The sequence below is a fragment of the Myotis daubentonii genome, chromosome 2 (assembly GCF_963259705.1).
Source record: "Myotis daubentonii chromosome 2, mMyoDau2.1, whole genome shotgun sequence".
NCBI classification, from domain to species: Eukaryota; Metazoa; Chordata; class Mammalia; order Chiroptera; family Vespertilionidae; genus Myotis; species Myotis daubentonii.
The window spans coordinates 208,699,704-208,720,538 of NC_081841.1; positions in this window are offsets into that span (position 1 = coordinate 208,699,704).

Genomic DNA, 20,835 nt, shown 5'->3' on the forward strand with positions numbered 1-20,835 from the left:
ATTTCTAAGCTGAACAAAGTCCAATTTTATTCTATGTTTTTATTTATTTTAGAGAGAGAGGAAGGGAGGGAGAAAGAGAAACTTTGATTGGCTCCCTCCTGCACCCCTTACTCGGGACCCAGCCTGCAAGCAGGGCATGTGCCCTGACCAGGAGTGGAACCTGCGACCTTTTGGTACTTGGTACTAGGTACTATGCTTTAACAACTGAGACATTCCAGCCAGGGCCAAAGTCCAATCTTAGTAGATCCAGAGAAATCGCCATGATGGGGTCAGATCCACTTCGGAACGTATGTAATGTCTTCAACATGACGTAGAGTTAAAAAAAAAATTGAAGAAACACATCCAGAGAATATATTCTAGAAATGAAACAAGACTCCAGTGACACAGGACTGAAAGATAACAATAAATAAACTTCTTTTCATAGGCATTGATATGATAAAGAGAAAAGAAAGTTTAGTATGATTCACTGCCAACAGGGTTAAAAATAATAATACAGGAGAAGAAAAAGACAGTAGGTAATACCTGTTAAACCATTTTATATCTGTTGCATTGTGTAAATATTTTGTAATTAAGAAGTACTTGTCAAACAACTAAGCTAAGATACATTGAAAAATATGGCTATACTATACTAGTATATTGAACATAAATATACAAAGAAGATAAATTTTAACAAAAATTTTAACATATTGGCAGAAGTTCCAAAAATAGAAACTGCAACTGGACATATGTAGATTACAAACTATTTCCTTTTTAGAGAAAAAAAGTTTTAATGTAATTTAAAAATATTAGAGGCTTTCTACTACATGGCATTCCTTACTTCATTCCTTTATTGCACTGTAATATTTTTTTTATTTTTTCTTTGACACTGGCACAATTATATATACAATTTAAAATTGGGAAATTTTCCTTGTCTACACTTGCCTTTTGGCCATTATTCTTTCTTGTTTTTTTTTTCATCATTATTACTAAAAGTAATTTTGTCAGATGTAAGAAGGGTATATGTACTTATTTATTGTTGCATCACAACATTTATTGCTGCCCCCACAACTTAGCAACTTAAAAAGCAGGATTTATTAACTCACGAAGTTTCTGAGAGTCGGGAATGCCGGCCCAGTTTCGCTAGATGGTTCTGCTTCGTGGTCTCGCATGAGATTGCAGTGAAGCTGTTGGACCGGGTGGCATCCCTGATGACTTGACTGGCTCTGGAGAATCTGATTCCAAGCTCATTCATGTATCTCTGGGCAGAAGGTTCCAGTTTCTTGCCATGTTAGCATCTCCTTGGAGTGCTCACCACACAGCTTTCCCAGAGCAAGTGATGTACATCTGAGAGATTGACCAAAACAGAAGCTATGTTTATCTGTTTAATAATCTAAACTTGCAAGTACACAGCACCACGTCTTCCATGTCCTGTTGGTCATACACACCAACCCTGGTACAGTGTGGAAGGAGCTTACGCAGCGGTATGAATACCAAGAGGGAGGAATCATCAGGCTCCATCTTGGAGGCTGTCTTTCATGACAGATGTTGACAGGTTATTTGCTCTGGGTTTCAAATATCCTACATATGTCACTAATTCCTATTATCTGGAATCACTACCAATATTCCTTAATTTCATTCTCCTCTCACATTCCATTTGTCCTTAGTCAGCAATTCATCTGGTTAATATGCTTTTGCAGAGTAATGCAAAGTTGTTGTTAATCCTCACCCCAGGATAGTGTTCCATTGATTTTTAGAGAGAGTAGGAGGAAGGGGAGAGACAGAGAGAGAGAAACATAAGTGTAAGAGAGACACATCGATTGGTTTCCTCCCACACACATCTGGATCAGGGTTGGGATGGAGCCTGCAACCCAGGTACGTGCCCTTGACTGGGATGAACCTGGGACCCTTCAGCCTGTGGGCTGACACAGCATCCACTGAGCCAAATGGACTAGGGTGCAAATTTTAATTTCTAAGAGATGTGAGCTTTAGGTGGACTTGCTGGCTTGTGATTGCTTTAGTTCCTCTTACCCTGAGCGTGGCAAAATTAAAAAGTGCCCCAGAGGAAACATTGGACACTTATAAGCACACCTATTTCTTTCTGCTAATTCAGATTACACTGTAACGCTCTTAATTGTTCACTCCATTAGCACATGAGTAGTAATCCATGGCTTGGGGCGAGTCAGCATCCCATGCCCTGGATCACGGTTCGGTAGCCTGATGAAAGTATTCCTTTCTTGGGAATAAGGACATACAATCCAGAAGGATGTTGAATTTCAGGGAGAGAAAACAAAGAATTTCCTATTAGATCATTTACGAAATGACAGATGCCATTCACATTGACATCCCTTGCATGGTGTAGTTAACATGGCTGCTCATTCTCCTAGGACACTTTCAAAAGTGGGTTAAAGAGAAACCTTCAGTGTGAGCAGAGATGGTACAGAGAGCTACTCTTGACAACAACCAAAAGCCAACACAGGAAAACGAATCTTCTGAACTCTCTAACAAATAGCCACAAATGCACCCTATGACTCAAAAGAGAAACTGCTTATTGCATAGGTTATGATTAATTTCCCAATTTAGATACACAGGGAAAAAATAAGTATGTTCCTGTACTAAGAGAAAATTATTCCCATGGGTCAAAAATAAGTCAAGAATACTGGCCCTTTTTTCCATTATCATTTTTCTTAGGTTATTGAGGACAAGTAAGGATAACATTAAAGATTATTTTTAAAAAAATTTCCTATTTGGTTCTCCAATATAGGATAGGCTACCCTTTTCCCTTCAATAGGTGAGAATAATTCCAGAAATGTGGTGGGTGAGTTAAAAGGCCTTCTAAGCCTGCATAGTTCCAGAATTAACTTGGAATAGCTGCATTATCAGTACTTGTTAGTCTTGGCTTGATTATGTTTCTTCCATATTAGCTCAGTAATTATATGTTTTTAAAAATGTTATATGTCCTTTTTATTCTTTTCTTCAACCAGTTTTCTCCTGTTACGTGATTTCAGCCTTAATGAGCATACAGCAGAAACTCTCAGTTAATAACAATAGCTACAGGGTGATCAGGGTCAGGCCTTGTAAAATATAGTGATAAAATCGCATTCCTATTTGATTTCCTGTTCTCCAAGAAGGGCTACATTTACTTTAAAGTTTAAACCACGGATTAAACCCAGTTACATAAGATGAAATTGCTAGTTAATTGTTCTTAGAGAATTTGGCAGACAGGAAAAAAAAAAAAAAGGCTGTTGCCTCTAACAGGAGACCTGAATCTGCAGAAAACAGAAACAAGCAGAAGTGTGCCTGGGAGTGGTAATTACGCAAAAGTACTTGTTGACTAAATGAATTATTTATTTAATTAAGCCACCTAGTTCCTGAGGAAGGAGAGGAGCCTCCATGTGCCTGGGAATCTAAGCACTTGGCAAGTATGTTGAGATGCGATACCAATCCTTCTCAGACTCTGCTCCCAGCCGTGCTCACTCGCTCCAGGAAAATGCCCAAGGCCAGGGCTCAGCACAGCCTGAGCAGGAAAACAATCTAGGGAACTGAAGGGAGTGTTTACAAAATGAAGGAAGCATAGGACCTGGCTCATATACAGCAGCAGGATGCTTGAGAATGCATGTGAGATGGCTTTGGACTGGGTGGGTGTAGAATGTAGGATGGTTAAGGGATAATTTAATGAAATAATTCAGTGTTCAACATTATGGCAAGAATACTTACAACATGGGCAATTACCCTGCTGGTATGAGCTCTTGTTTGTTGTTGTTATTGTTGTTGTTTTGTTCTGAAGCTGGACATGACAATGGGCTATGGTAAATGAGGTGGAAATTAGAGAACTGCTTTGATAGAACACTGCAAAACAGGTCAAAAGTCTTGGAGATGGGGGATTGTGAGAATGGATTTACTCTATGAGAATGGAGTATTCTTTCCTTCCCTCTCTATGTCCATGGGGTGGCCCAGTGTACACTTAGGTTGTACTGGTGACATAGACTGTAGGGAGCGGCTCTAGAGTTAAAGCCTCAGATTGACCTGTGGCAGAACCACAACTATCAGCTTAGAGGGCAGAGGCCCCTTGGCATAATTAAGCTTAACTTTATAGGCTCCCTAGATCCTTCTTGGGTAGCTAATGGGCTGTGGGAGGTGCAGCAAGTGCTGCCAAAATAAGTGAAACTCACAAGAACATTGTAACTGTGTTGACCACTACCTTGTTTTTCTCAGACTATAAAATAAAGCCTCATCCAGGCACAGGAGATACACCAAGCCCCAGCTATATTCTCTTTGTCTGTCTTTTCTTTAATCCTTTGCCACTCCCCCTCAGGCTCGAACCCTTGGCTGTGCTGGCACCCCACAGTAGACACTAGCGTCTTTGAGAAGCTCGATGAGGGTAGCCTTTTATAATTGCCAACATTACGTACTCTCACGACATTGTGCTCCCCAGAATCACTGGGGAGATCAGCTTGCAGAGTCAGAGACAAGAGGTAGTGCTAAAAGTAATAAAACTATTTATCTTTATTTAAAAAACGTTTTTATTGATTTCAGAGAAGAAGGGAGAGGGAGAGAGAGATAGAAGCATCAATGATGAGAGATAATCATTGATCATCTGTCTCCTTCATGCCCCCCTCTGAAGACCCAGGTATGTGCTCAGATTGGGAATTGAACCATGATTTCCTGGTTCATAAGTTGATGCTCAACCACTTAGGCAGGCCAGCTGGTCAAAAACTATTTATCTTTTATTTCTAATTTTTATTTTGAAATTGTTTCACACAGAAAAATTGCAAAAATATAGATCTTTTTTTAAAAATGGCATTGGGACTACTGGCTATCCACATGCAAAAGAGTGAAGTTGAGCCCCCACTTCACACAGCATGTACAAGAATTAACTCAAAATGCACCACTGGTCTAGATGGTATATCTAAAACTATAAAACAATTAAAAGAAAACATAGAAGTAAAGAAATTGTTTCTTAGATATGACCCAAAAATCTCAGGTGAGAAAGAAAAACATAGATAAATAGGACAGCATCAAAATCACAAACTTCTGTGCTTCAAAGCACACCATCAAAAACTGAAAAAAAAAAACCAAAACTCACAAAAGATAAAATATTTGCAAATAATATATTAGGTAAGGGACTTGTGCCTTTAATATTCAAAGAATTCTTGAAATTCAAAAATATAAAAATAATTTAACAAAATTGAGCAAAGGATTAATAGCCATTACTTCAAAAAAATGCAAGTGTCCAATATACACATGAAAAGACGCTCAATATTATTAGACATTAGGGAAATGCAAGTCAAACCCACAGAGATATAACTTCCTACCCACTAGGATGGCAAAAATTAAAAAGACAAAAAATAACAAGTGTTTGGGAGGCTGTGTAGAAATTGGAACCTCCATATTGCTGGTGGAAATGTAAAATGGTGCGGTAATTTTGGAAGAGTTTGACAGGTCTTCAAATTATTAAAAATAGTGTTACCACATGGACTTGTATTTCTACTTCTAGTTATATAACCAAAAGAAGGGGAAACATATTTCTACACAAAAACATTTATATAAATGTTCATAGTAGCATTATCCTTCCAAGAAATGAGAATATTCCAATGCTCATCAACTGATGAATGGATAAAGATCATGTGATCTATCCATACAATGGAGTACTATTCAACCATAAAAAGAAGTGACGTATTGACACATTACATTGATTAATCTTAAAAACATTACACTAAGTGAAAGGAACCAGTCACAAAAAGATATATGTGAATGTCAAGTACAGGCAAATCCATAAAGACAGAAAGTAAGTCAGTAGTTGTCAGGGGATGAATTTGGGGGAGGGGCGGAGGAGTGATTGCTAATGGATATGGGATCTCTTTTGGGGGTGATGAAAATGTTCTGAAATTATATAGTGGTGATGGCTGAACACTTCTGAATTGTACACTTTAAGAGAATGCAGTTTATGGTATGTGAATTATATCTCAATAAAGCTATTATTTTTAAAAAAATCTAATAGAAAGTTTGAAAAGTCCCATGTCTATCAGGGAAGGGTTGGGGGGTGGTTAGAGATCAACCAAAGGACTTATAGGCATGCATATAAGCATAACCAATGGACACAGACACTGGGAGTGGTGGGGGCATGTGCTGGGGGGTAGAGGAGGCTGGGGGAAGGCCAATGGGGGGAAAAAGGAGACATACGTACTACTATTTGTAATACTTTAAACAATAAAAAATAAATTTAAAAACTAGTACAGAGGTTTTATATACACATACTCTTCTCTCAGCTTTCTCTAATGTTAAAAACTTATATAACTTTAGTAAAGTGATCAAATTCAGGAAATTAACATTAATATAATATTAGAAACTAAACCACAGAGCATATTCAAATGTCATGAGTTTTGCCACTTGTGTCCTTTTTCTGTGCCAGGATTCAATCCAGTCAGGAAGAAGTATGTCTGGAACCAGGGTATACCCTGGGATATCTCTTCAATCTATGAAAATATTTTTTATTTAAATTCTTTATTACTTAAAGTATTACATAAGTCTCCTTTTCCCCTCATTGACCTCTCCCTGGCCACTCCCACCCCCCAGCACATGCCCTCACCCCCCCCTTACTGTCTGTGTCCATTGGTTATGCTTATATGCATGCATACAAGTCCTTTGGTTGATCTCTTAACATCACCCTCCCATCCTCCCCTGCCTTCCCTCTGAGGTTTGATGGTCTGTTTGATGCTTCTGCGTCTCTGGATCTACTTTTGTTCATCAGTTTGTGTTGTTCATTATATTCCACAAATGAGTGAGATCATGTGATATTTATCTTTCTCTGGTAGGCTTATTTCGCTTAGCATAATGCTCTCCAGGTCCATCCATGCTGTTGCAAATAGTAAGAATGCTTTCTTTTTTACAGAAACATATTATTCCTTGTGTAGATGTACCACAGGTTTTTAATCCACTCATAAGGCTGATGGGCACTTAGGCTGTTTCCAAATTTTAGCTATGGTGAATTGTGCTGCAATGAACATAGAGGTGCATTTATCCTTTCTGATTGTTGTTTCTGATTTCTTGGGATATATTCTTAGAAGTGGGATTACTGAATCAAATGGGAGTTCCATTTTTAATTTTTTTGAGGAAATTCCATATTGTTTATCTCGGAGATTAAGAATTATAAGATTCTTTGAGACGGACAGAAAGGAATAGAAGGAGTGCAAGAAAGACCCTTAAGGTAGAGGAGCAGATGCTAAGCGAAATAAGTCACACAGAGAAAAACAAATACTGTGTGATCTCACTTATATGTAGAACCTTAAAAAACCTTATAAATAAAGGGAACAGATTGATGGTTGCCAAATGCAAGGGTCGAGGATGGGCAAAGTGTGTAAAGGTTGTCAAAAGGTACAAATTTCCAGTTAAAAGATAAATAAATCATCAGAGGTAATGTACAGCATAGTTCCATTACATACATGATTATAGTTAACATCTCTGTACTGTAGACAGTCATGCTCTGTATAACAATGTTTTTATCAATGAGATACAGCATATACAACAGTGACCCCATAACATTATAATGGAGATAAACAATTCTTTTTTTTTCTAAATGTATTTTTATTGATTTCAGAGAGGAAAGGAAAGGGAGATAGAAACATCAATGATGAGAGAGAATTATTGATCAGCTACCTCCTGCAACCTGAGCATATGCCCTGACCTAAAATCAAACTGTGACCTCCTAGTTCATAGGTTGACGCTCAACCACTGAGCCACACTGGCAAGGCTGAAAAATTCTTCTTTCTGTGGTAATGTTGCAGTTCAGTGCATTACTCACATGTTTGTGGTGATGCTAGTGTAAACAAACCTACTGCACTGCCAGCCATGTGAAAGTATATAGCACATACAATTATGTACAGTACATAATACTTGATAATGATGATAAATGACTATGTTATTGGTTTATATATTTACTATACTGTACTTTTATCCTGATTTTAGTGTGTATTCTTTTTATTTAAAAAAAAAGGTTTACTATAAAACAATATGCTGTGTTATTCCGCCAGCAGTCTCATAAGTCTCACGTTTACCACATCCTGGATTGCATCATTTTCTCTTATGCTTGATTTAATCTCCTATTCTATAAATTTAGCGTAGCCCACATTTACAGTGTTTTTAAAATCTAGCGTGGTATATAGTAATATTCTAGGCCTTCACATTTACTCACCACTGACTCACGTAGAGCAACTTCAGTCTTGCAAGGTCCATTCATACTGAATATACCTTTTCTATGTTTAGATACACAGGTACTTACCATTGTATCACAGTTGCCTATAGTATTCAGTACAGTAACATGATGTATAGGTTTGTAGCCTGGGAACAATAGGTTGTCCCTATAGCCATGTGTGCATAGGCTACCCCATCTAGGTTTGTGTAAGTGCATCGTCTGATGTTTGCAAAACGCAACTAAATTACCCAATGATGCATTTCTCAGAATGTTTTCCCATCATTGAATGATGCATGACTGTATTTAAAGTTACTAAGAGAATAGATCTCAAAAGTTCTCATCATAAGAAAAACAATTGTAACTGTGTGGTGATAGATAGTAATTAAACTTATTGTGGTGATTATTTGTAATATGTACATATATCACATGATTATGTTATACATGTAAAAGTAATACAGTTGTATATGTCAATGATGTCTCCCTTAAAAATATCTGTAGTTGCCAGGAACTCGGATGTCGGTTGGGGAGGAGGCTGAAAGAGATGAACAGGTGAAATGCAGGAAACTTCTGAGGGAGTAAAACTAATTTGTATGAAACAATAAGGTTGGATGCATGTCATTTAACATTTCTCAAAAACCGTAAGAGTTATAACAGAAAAAAATAAGCCATAATGTCAATAGTGGACTTTGGTTGATAATGACACATCAATGATAGTTCAGTGATTGTAACAAATGTACCACAGTGTAAAGATATGTTGGTGGAGGGGAAGGCTGTGAGCATGTAGGAACTCTGTACTTTTTGCTCCATTTTGCTGTGAAATTACTAAAACTTCTCTAAAACTTAAAAATTAATTTAAAAATACACTAATGACATTAACAGAAGATTAACATTGCAGAAGAAAGAATTAGAAGTTTAACAATTAAGCTTTATATATGTAACAATGTAAATGACCCAAAATGAGACACAGAGAGAAAAAAAAAGACTGAAAAAAACATGAACAGAGCTTCAGTGAGCTATATACTATCTTGACCTACTCAATGTCCACAAATTTGACAACCTAGAAGGACACAAACCTGCCAAGAATCACACAAGAAGAAATAGGTTATCTGGATAAGCCTATGCCTCTGAAAGGGATTGAATCCATAATTGTAACCTCTCAAATCATGAAGCACTAGGCCCTGCTGGGTTCACTGGTGGAATGCTAGCAAAACATGTAGGAAGAAATTATACCAATTCTTCACAGTGTCTTTCAGAGACTAGAAAAAAAGGGAATACCTCCTAACTCATGCCACATGGCCAGCATTACCCTAACACCAAAGCAAAACAAACACAGAAAACTGCAGACAATATTTCTCTTAAAAATAGGTGCAAAAAACCTTCAACAAAATATTGGCAAGTCGAATCCAAAACAGTATAAATAGATTTTTATAAACCAAGAACAAGTGAAATTTATCCCAGGTATAGAAATGCTGACTCAGCACTCTGAAATCAACTAAATGTTATCTGCCACATCAACAAATTAAATAAAGAAAAATCACATGCTCATATCATTAGATTCAACAAAAGCATTGAATAAATAATTAAATAATGAAAAACAACAGGAAAAACCAGCAGAAAATAAATGCCCTGAGAAAGTGATGGAGGACACAGATATTTCTAGATTGAATCTCAGTCCACAAACCTGACCACGGAGGAGATATAGCATTTCTTAATTTTCTTTAATCAGCCTAACTCTTGTTTTGTAGACTTCACCTTACCCCTCTGTCAAAAAGCTCCCTGTCAGGGGTAGGGCAGGCCAGGGGATTGTCAAGGGGGTGGGGGGGGGGGGCGGAAGGACACATATGTAATACTCTTTGTAATACTTTAAGCCATAAAAAAAAAAGACAGAAAAAAAAAGCTCCCTGTCCAATGTAACTCTCATCCAGCTCCCACCCTACTTCTAGAGATATCCCTCTTGTCTTTATGTGGCCACAGGCATTAGGTCCTACCTGCTCATCCATGAGGTCCCTCATCTCATGTCATCCACTTGATGCATCTGCATCTAGCATCCTTAGGGCCTAGAGTTTTTCAGATAAGCTTGGGGCCCATGTGTCTAGGAAGCAACTTCCCTAAGTGTAAGAGTTCAACCTTCTCAAATTTCGATACTTTTCTTAGATGCTTTGAGAAAATAAGGAACAAGTCCCAACTTCTTGTAGCTTCTACAGAGGGAAATCATCATTTCCAAACTTATCCTAGAGTCATTTTTATCTTAATCTCTTTAATGAGTTTAGGTTTTAGAAAAGATTAAGTTCTTTTAGCCTTGGAAAAGGCCTAAGGCAAAGAATATGCAGACTCTAGCCTCTTAGTGGGAGAAGGGAAATGAAGCAGAGGAAAGAAATCATTGTAATAAAGATACAATTTATCCTATTCTACAGACAAATAGGCAATTCAAACAGAGGTAAACGCTGGACAGAGAATTATAAAATGTTATGAAGACCTGTGTTTAACCCAGACCTGGGGCGGTCAGGGGAATTTCATGGAAGAACTAATGCCTAAGCTGAAACCTGAGAGTTGAATAAGAGATCAACCAAAGGACTTATATGCAAGCATATAGACCTAACCAGTGGACACAGACAACAGGGGGGTGAGGGCATGAGTGGGGGGAATGGGGGGTGTGGGGATAAAGACACATATGTAATAACTTAATCAATAAAGAATTTTAAAAAAGAGGCGCCCAGGGAAAGGGGAATGGAAGGGAAGCTATTGTGTGAAGTCTCTGAGGAACGAGAAAGGCTTGAAACACCGGCATGAATTCAGTTCGTCTACAGATCACACAATGAGATATAAGTGCTGAATGTGAGCTTGACAGTCATGCATAGGGTGAATTGATGCAGATGCTTGTGAGCTATCAGGAGGAGTCTGGCTTTTATTTTGTGAACAACAGAAAGTCATTAAAATGTTTGGAGTCTGGGAAAGACAAAATATTTTTACTTTAAAAGATCATGTTGCCTGGTTGGGGTGGCTCAGTGGTTGAGCGCTGACCTATGAACCAGGAGGTCACGGTTTGATTCCTGGTCAGGGCACATGCCTGGGTTGCGTGCTCGATCTCCAGTGAGGGGCGTACAGGAGGCAGCCAATCAATGATTTTCTCTCATCATTGATGTTTCTGTTTCTCCCTCTCTTTTCCCCTCTGAAATCAATGATACACACACACACACACACACACACACACACAAATCATGTTAATGCTGTTGCCAGAGCAGAGTGGCTTGGCTTAGTTAGGGTTGCTGGTTTGGTTCCTGATCAGGGCATATCACAATCTAGTATGTGGGTGGGCGGGTTGGATCCCCAGGTGGGGGCACATACAAAATGCAATCAATTGATTGATTGATGTTTCTCTCATTCTCTCCCTCCTCCTCCTCCTCCTCCTCCTCCTCCTCCTCCTCCTCCTCCTCCTCCTCCTCCTCCTCCTTCTTTTTCTTCTCTTTAAGCATGTCCTTGAGTAAGGATTAAAAACAAATGAAAGGATCATGTTAGTTTCAAAGTAGACAACTGAGGTGGCAGGCAGCCCTGATGGTTAATGAACTACACCAGAAGTGGAAGGACTCTTACAATAATCCTCAGGAAAAAGGATAGCACTATGACCTTGAGAAGTAGCAGAGGAAATGGTGAAAAGTGGGGATATTTCAAAGATATGAGGTTGTACAATCTACTAGATGTGACAGTGTTATATTTCATAGCATATAAAACTCCTCTGATTTAAAACATATCATTTTATATCACACTAGGAAGGAAAAATCTGCTAGTTAATAAAATATGGTCTACCATTGATTGTTAGAAGTGCCACAATGTTAGGATGTAAAATGTGGGGGAAATGTACTTTGAAGACTGATAAAACACAGTAGATTGGATGTAGGAAGAGAGGAGGGAGTCAAACATGTGACTGGGCAACTGAATAAGAAATGAATGAGTAGGCAACTGAGACAGAAATGTGAGCATTGGGTAGGGAAGGCATGAAGAAATGATGATATTGATTTTGAATATGCTGTATTTGAACTGTCTGTGTGATATCCAAGTGGACATGTCTGGTAGTCAATTTGTTATGTGTGTCTGGAATTAAGTAGAGGTTCGAACTAGAGATAAAGAGATTTGGGAAATTTTCAAAATGTGTATGAAACTTATACAAGAATGAGAGAATGGTCAACAGTGTCAAATGGTGCTAAATGTTTAGGTAAAATAAAAATTTATTCATTTCAACTGGATTTTTTTAAAAATGGGAAGGTACTGATTATAGAGGCTGGGAGAGAGTTAGATATTGCTAGGCATAACTTTTAGCAGGAAACTGATTGCTTTCCATAATATCAAAAGATGGCAATGTAGCCCTAGCCTATTTGGCTCAGTGGTTAGAGGGTTGGCCCACGGACTGAAGGGTCTCGGGTTCGATGTACCTCAGTTACAGACTCAATCCCTGGCCTCAGTTGGGGCATGTGCTGAAGGCAACCAATCAATGAGTCTCTCTCACATCTATGTATCTCTCTTGATCTCTCACCCTCCTTTCCACTCTCTCTAAAAATTAATGGAAAAATATCCTCAGGTAAGGATTAACAAGAACAACAAAAAGATGGCAATGTATCTTTATTATTTTATTGATATGCACTTTTCTTACCCTGACATTCCTAAAACTATATTGTCATGGAGTTCAATGGATAACTAACCACTTATGAATTTTAGGGTTTGGTTTTTACTAACTCAGCACTTCTAGTTGGCATAACCTATTAACTCAAAACCAGCTTCTGACTTCCTCATTCAAGCTTTGAGTCAACAAATCCCTGCAAGTATACTGAACAGGTTGATAAAGTCAATTTGGAATCATTAAAAATTTCATACTACATTTAGAGGCATTTGTTTTCAATATGGCATATTTACAATAATTATGCTATAAGCACATCAGTTTTAAATGCATATATTGCCAATCAGTTCAGTTGCACAGAATTCCCCTTGAAAGAAATTTTTTTGTGTGTGTACAGCATAAATATGAGGCTTTTACACTTGGATATCTCACAAATCTAAAATGTATGTCATCTTCACTCCAAATTTCCATATTATGTAGTTACATAATGGAATTCTATTTTTGACTATTTGCTACAACATTGATGGTAATCCTTGACTTGAGAACAGTGACCATTTTAGAAAGACATCTGTGAATATAAAATAGACAGTATTTTTGTTGGGTACCAAGATACCTACAGAAAAAAAATATAGTCTTTTTTCCCCCTAAACTGCACTGTTGGAAACTTTAACAAAAATATTAGTTTTACAAGTTCTGAAGCTTGATCCCTGCCTTAGTATGTAAACCAGAAAACACAGAGAGAATGGCACCAAACTTTTAGAATAGATCCTGTTTTTTTGTTTTTGGAATTTGGGAATAATGGGAAGAATACCTGGGTGATAGAAAGCTTGAAATACAAATTCATTGGCTCAAACCCCATCAGGGCAAGAATATTAGAAGGATCTTAGAAGCTTAGAAGCTCCAGCCACTTTATAGAAAAGATGGGACACTCCATTTGTGTAAAGCCCACCACACATGCTTCTAAGTTGATGGAAAGGTCAGTTGAAAAGACCTGGGAAAGTAAATGGTTCTTGCTTCACTCTCACCCCCTTTAGATCATTTTCACTTTGGTGTGGGCACTATTTATCTTCAGAAAACTGAAGAAGCATGCAGATGGTGGAACACCTGAAGCAAGGTAGAGCCAGTATGTTCTGGAAACAGTAAGGAAACCAGTTTGGTTCTCCAGAGACTTTTGAGCATTAAGGTGGTGTCCTGACCCGGCTTCCCCATGAAAGTAGAGTCTGAGTCAAAGGTTTGCCTCATGGGGGTTGTTTGGAAAGTGATTTCAGGGAGCAGTAATACAGGTTAAGGTGAGTAAAACAGAGAAGAATGTATCTGCACGACTACTGGGGACTAATACTCAATCCTGAGAATTCTTCTGAGGAGCCTTTTGAAGAACATCTCATGAAGGAAATGAAGGGAGAAGCACATATCCATCAGCTTTCAATCACCCTCTCAGAATGGGTATGACCTGTGATAAATGCCAGGTCAAGAATTGCCTCTGGGCCATTGACTCTCCTGCTCTTCCAGTTTGTAGACACTGTGCACTGTAAGTCACTGTGGACATTCTCAGCTATAGCATCAAAGAATCCCAGGGAGGTGTCATGCTGTACTTGCATAAACCTGTGTAAGACTGGTCTCCACAACAGTGCTTGGTGTAAGGGAGGGCCTAAGAGGATTTGATGTACAAGAGTGCCCCCCTTTCACTTTCCAGGTCCACTTGTATCCACCACTATGTTCAACCTTGTGGCGGTGGCCAGTCACAATACCTGAAAGGACCTGAGATTATTAATGACAGACCTTCTTGACTAGCTGACCTCAAAGCCATAGCCAATATTCATCACCGCCCTCCTCCACAAACACTCTATATTTTCCTCATTCTAAGCCAATTCAGCTGGTCTAGGACTCTTGACTGTTGCATTAATCCTGGCCTTTACCTTCTAAGATCTTTCATGTGTGATGGCTGGTTTTATGTGTCAACTTGACTGGGTCATGGAGTGCCTAGATATTTGATCGAACATAATACTGGATGTTTCTGTGAGAGTGTTTTTAGATGTGTTTAACATTTACATTGGTAGACTGAATCAAGCAGATTGCCCTCCCTAATGTGCATGGGCCTCCTCTGATGAGGTAAAGGCCTCAATAGAACTCCCCTGAGTCAGACAGAATTTCTCCTGCCTGACCACTTTTCAGTCTGGGACACTGATGTTTTTTCCTGCCTTTGGAAAGGATCTTCCTGGGTCTCCAGCTGCTAGCCCACTGACTGAGCTGCATCATTGGCTCTCCTGGGCCTGCAGCTTGCTAAACGAAGATCTTAGAATTTGTCCTCTGAAGAAGCCCGAATAATACAGTATCCATAGTGGACTTGTCCTTGTGAGTCATGATTGCCAAATTGCCCACTTATAGTGACCTCAGACACAGAGCATGCCTTTTTGTCCTCTGCCCTGTATTTCTCATACCTCTTCTCCTTTTTCTTTATGCCATTGTCTAACTACATAATGAGTGATTTCCTTCTTCAACATTCTCAGGAAGTTGTTTAGCTTTTGCCTAGAAAATTGCAGAGAAAAGCATCTCACTTATAAGATAGCTAACCTATCTCCCAAAAGCTCTATTAGAGATTACCTCCTCACAGTATTCCAAAAGCTGTTTCCTGTAACTTTGACCTATCACTACTCTGATCTATCTGGGGCAACATGAAATAAGTCTAATCCTTCTTCATAATAACAACTTCAAAAAAATTTGAAAATAGAAACCATGCCTTTCCTTCAAGCTAAAGATACCTCACGTTTCCTCATATAATGTATGGCTCCCAGTTCTCTCATCTCTTCATTTGCTTTCCTTTAACACAGGTCAGGTATCTGTGGCCCTTTTAAACAGTGTTACCCTGAAGTGAGCACAGAACTCAGCTATAGTCTGACTATTTTAAAAGGAAAAGGGACTATTCTTGTGTCTAGAGAATGCGGTACTACTTTGATCGGCTCTGTGTGGGACACAGCTATTTATCATCTGACAATGCCATTTCCTGCATGTAAACATCCTCAATGTCACTGTATATCCTCCACAGATACAGATTTAGCTACGAGTTTTTCAGTCTTCACAGTCACATGCAATAATGGTTAACTCTGGCCACCTGTCTGAGGCATCCCCTCCCAAACTCCTAGCACTGGTTTGAGGAGATAGACTAACAATTGTTGTGAAATGGAAAATTTGGATCTTATTTCAAGTATCCCCCACATAGCTACACAGAGCTACCTCTGTAAGTGAGAACAACTGGCTTTGGTCCAACTGGCTGAATATTGTCATTCAGAGGCTTTGGAGCCTATGTCAATATTTCCTTCCACCCAATGTTGCTCAGCCAATGAAGAGAGACACTAAAATGACCCTATTTCTCCCAATGGCAGTATCGCAGGCAAATCCTCAAAGTCAGTCAATTCCCCTCTCAGAATGGGTATGGCCTGTGATAAATGTTATCAATCCCTTTTGACCATAATTTGACTGAACTGAACTGTCTAATTTTGGTTACAAGGATGAGGAAGTATTCTGTCCATTGAATGGTAATGAAGTTTCAATTGGACTTCACCAAAGACAATCAAATAATGTACAAATAAGGTCAGAACACCTCCTTGATTTGCAAGACATATCTAGTTATAGGCAATGCTCTCTGTGTAAGTACTAATTTGTTCAGATATTTAGGGGTGGGGGAAGAAAACATGCCAATTTGTTTTAACTCCTATTTTGATACAGTTTTAGACCTAGAGAAATATTGAAAAAAGAGAACACAGAGAGTTCACATAAACTACACAGCCAGAGCCTCCCATTAAAATATCCACATTAGTAATGGTACATTTGTCACAATCAATAAACCAATGTTAATACATTGCTGTTAATTAAAGTCCATACTTTATGCAGATTTCATTAGTTTTCTCCTAATTTCTTTTCCTGTTTCAGAATCTCATTCAGGACATCACATGCCATTTATTCATCATCTCTTCTTAGACTGTTGGCTGTGTGTTTCTCAGACTTTTCTTGCTCTTTTTATGGCCTTGACGTTTTTACTACTGATAAGGTATTTGTAGACGATCCCTCAGTGTGATTTTTTTTGTCATTATTAGACTGGGCTTGTGAGTTTGGGGGAGGAAGAATATAGGGATAAAGTACCATTCTCATTACGTCATATCTAGAGTACATACTATCCATATGAGTTATCACTGTTGATGTTGACCTTGGTTGCCATGCTGAGGGACCAAATTCATTGCTATTTTGAAAGAACCAAATTTAGGAACTATGTCTTATATAAATAATATCTTAAAACAGTTGTGTGCAGCACTGAAGGAGTGGGGAGCTATGCTGATCCCCCTTGAGGGTGAATATCTGCAACAATTACAGTAATTTATGTGGGCTATTTGTCTATTCTCCCCCATTTATTTATTCATCCAATCATTAATTATTATCAGCATGCATTGTGCATATTTAGTTTATAACCATGGTTATAACAGAATACTACTTTATTTATTTTGCTGCTCAGATTATATCCGATTTGGCAATTGGAAACTATTTCAGTTGGCCCCTATGTCCCTTTAACTTACCCATTAGTGTGTGTGTGTGTGTGTGTGTGTGTGTGTGTACATGGATGTGTGTTTGTGCATTTCTGTACATTCTGACACGACAAGGTACTCCAGGCTCATCTTGTGTATTTCCTGCTTTGGTCCTATAATCATCCATTTCTGCAAAGTACCCTGGTTCTTGTTATTGGAGAATGATATCAGAGACCATTATCGTTGTGCTAGAAATGCTCATTGCTAATGGGGTATCATTGCTTCTAGATCTTCTCAGCTACAGAGCAAGGAAATATATGTGTACACAACAAACCCATATATATCTACATGTTATTATTTATTTACCTATCTGTATAGATACAAATATGTTAAGTAATATGATTTTTAATTAATGAAATATAACTTTTCAGGTCAAACCATATGAGGTTGCTATTTTATGAACAAACATGCTCAATTTTAAATAGTCAATTTAATACATATATTTTAAAAAGCGTAAAACAAAACAAAAAAATGTTCAGGTTAACAAATACCCATGTACTCAGTTAAAAAGGGAAAAAAAATGCATTACCAAAACATATCCCCACCACGGATTTGCTCCCTAGAGATAACTACTCTTCGAATGTTTGTAATGATTATTTTTCACTCACTTTATCTATAAAGTAAGCTTCAACACCTAAGTATGCATTTCAGAAATATACAGTTTTTTTCTGTTTTTACTTTTATGACAATGGAATTATAATACATGCAATATTTTATGTCTTGTGAGATTCCTTGTGTGTTATATGTAGCTGTAGTTCATTTTTATTGTGTGTAACAATTTATGTTGTGAATGTGCAATAATTTGTTTATCCATTTTACTATTGAGTGATATTCAGTAATATTGCCTTGACTAGAGAATGAAGGTGTAGCATAATTATATTTTGACTGATCTGATTCCTTGGTATCATAGAACTTCAAATTCACCGATATTTTAAAAGAAATGAAATTAGGACTGCCTCTGATTTAAACAATGTCTTAGAACACATAAACACCAGGAAAACTTCTGATTATAATTTGGCCTCTCTAGTAATACTGCCTACAGAGAAAAACTTATGTAATCCATGATAAGTATTCCAGTTTTGTGACAATTGGACTCACTGTGAGTGAAATAAATTGGTAGTGTGTTATCATATGTTTATCTCAGGGGTTTGGTTAATGAGTCCAGCTCAAAGAAACAAATCTCCGTTGACATGTTGATAAAGTCCAACTCATGAGGCCTCTTGAGAGGCAAGCAGACCATCTTCCATGGGCAGGCGTATCCTGCTCTCCTTCAACTGTGAACATAATCAAGCAAGAGCCTAATTTCCCACTTGAACTCATACAGTATCTCACTTCTATGATTCCAACTATAGGAAAATTGAATAAGCCAATTCAACAAAAGTTCTTCCAGAAGTTTACTGTGTCTTATTTATAAGGATTTTTATATCTTTCAACCAATCTATTCTTTTCATAATTTACTCATTCTTTTACCTGTCCTAATTTTTTATTGTCTGTAATAGAGTTTTTCTTTTTAGCACAAAATTCAAAATACAGCATTAAGAAAAACTGCGTTAATGATTTAAAAGAAGAAATAGACAACTATATTTCTAAAAGTCCTGCATGTGTTCAAAATACCTCCAGGGGGTTGCCTTTAATTCAGAGAAGATTAGATGAAACCTTCTAAAATCAATTTCTAATCATATAGCTACTCTCTACTCTTACAGTATTTATTATATAGCTCTTTTGTTAATGTCATTCTATATTTCTCTCCCAAACAAAATTACATGATGTTTATGCTAACCACCCTAACATATTTCATTTCATACGGATTTGTGTTAGAAAAAAGCAAAAACAATTCACCCTTAAAATAAATTGTATGGGGCTTTTATTTTAGTCCTTGATAAATACACTTTGATTATTTTTATAACAAATTTTGGGAAATGGAAGACTAGAAATCTATTTTTTAAACTCTTCTTCCTCATACTAGGCTCTTCCAATGCATGGATTTTACAGATGTAAACAAAGCTTATGAACCTCATAAGAAAAGTTTAATATACTTTAAGTGTTTAGTCCGTTTCTGGGGTAATTTTATAGTCTTCTTAGAAAGCATCCAAGTTGGAATGAAAGCTGAGAAATGAATGACTTGGTTCAGTGTAACTGTCAATCACCATATATTGCCATCTGCTGGGAAGATTGAGCACTGCACTTATGTAGAGGACCACAAGCAAATAGTGTAGATTGAAGGGGCTTAGGGGTTGGGAGTGGGGACAAGCAAGGATTAAATTAATTTGAAAATACCAATTTTATTAAATAAATTATGTCATTTGATTACTTTAGGTTAAACTATTATTATCTTTCAATAGTTACATTCAATGGTCTTTTAAAAACAAACAAAAAATATACTTCCCATAAAAGCTGATACCATTCTCTACTGTCCCAATTTTCAATCACCAGAAATTATGCCTAGCATATTTTCCAGTAAAATAATAAGTAGTATTCAAGTGTTGAATGATTGAATGAATTAATGGTAACCACTTTATCCAAGAAGTCAACATATTTCCTATGGCAATTTGAATGAAAAGCATTAGCTAATTGTAAGCACTCTTAATTTCTACTATAGTGCTCCACAGACTAATTTACAGGAAGATCCATATAAAATAATATTACCAGAAATGCAATGGGATTTGATAGATATCTTAACACTATAAAATATTTTGAAATGATTAAAGATGTTTATGAAATAAAAAAGGACACACATTTGTGAAATTATGTGATTAAAGTGTCAATTTGCATTATGTCCAAGCCCAAAGAACTTTAGACAGACCCAGAATATTATTAATGACTTGTTTATAAGTTTATGGCTTTAAGACTACTATAGACTAGGATATAAATAGAGAATGAACTATCAAACATATATGAATTTAGAATTTTTTTTTAAATTTATACTGCTAATGCTTGAATAAGAACAAGGCCAATAATTCGTCTCCAAGTTCTGCAGTCTTTGCAACCTGGCTCCTAACATAGGGCTTAGCATAGAGTAGACACTCAAGTATTTATTGTCATTTGAATTTAACTTAGGTACTGTATGTAAATATTCAATGCAAGTAATATGTGCAAAATTATTTACATGCCCTTTCCATCAAAAGAATATACAAGCTAATTGAGAACAGAAAGAATACATTTGTTTGTTTTATATACCCAACACTCTGCTTAGTGCTGGTAAACAGTAAAAAAAAGTGCTTATAATTCACATTTAATGAAAGGAGATTATAAAATATGTTAAGAAGTAAACACAGACTGCCCTTATGATGGGGCTAGATAGAGTATTCAACTCCCTTTTGGTTATCAAATACTGTTATTTCTTTTAGAAATTTATCATTTCACATATTGGTGAGCACAATAAAGGCTGAAACTTAGTTTGATCAAACTCATGTAACCAGGAAGATATAAGACTCAGATCCAAGTTCGCTTAGAGTCGCCCCCTCCTCCTCTACCCCTATCCCATC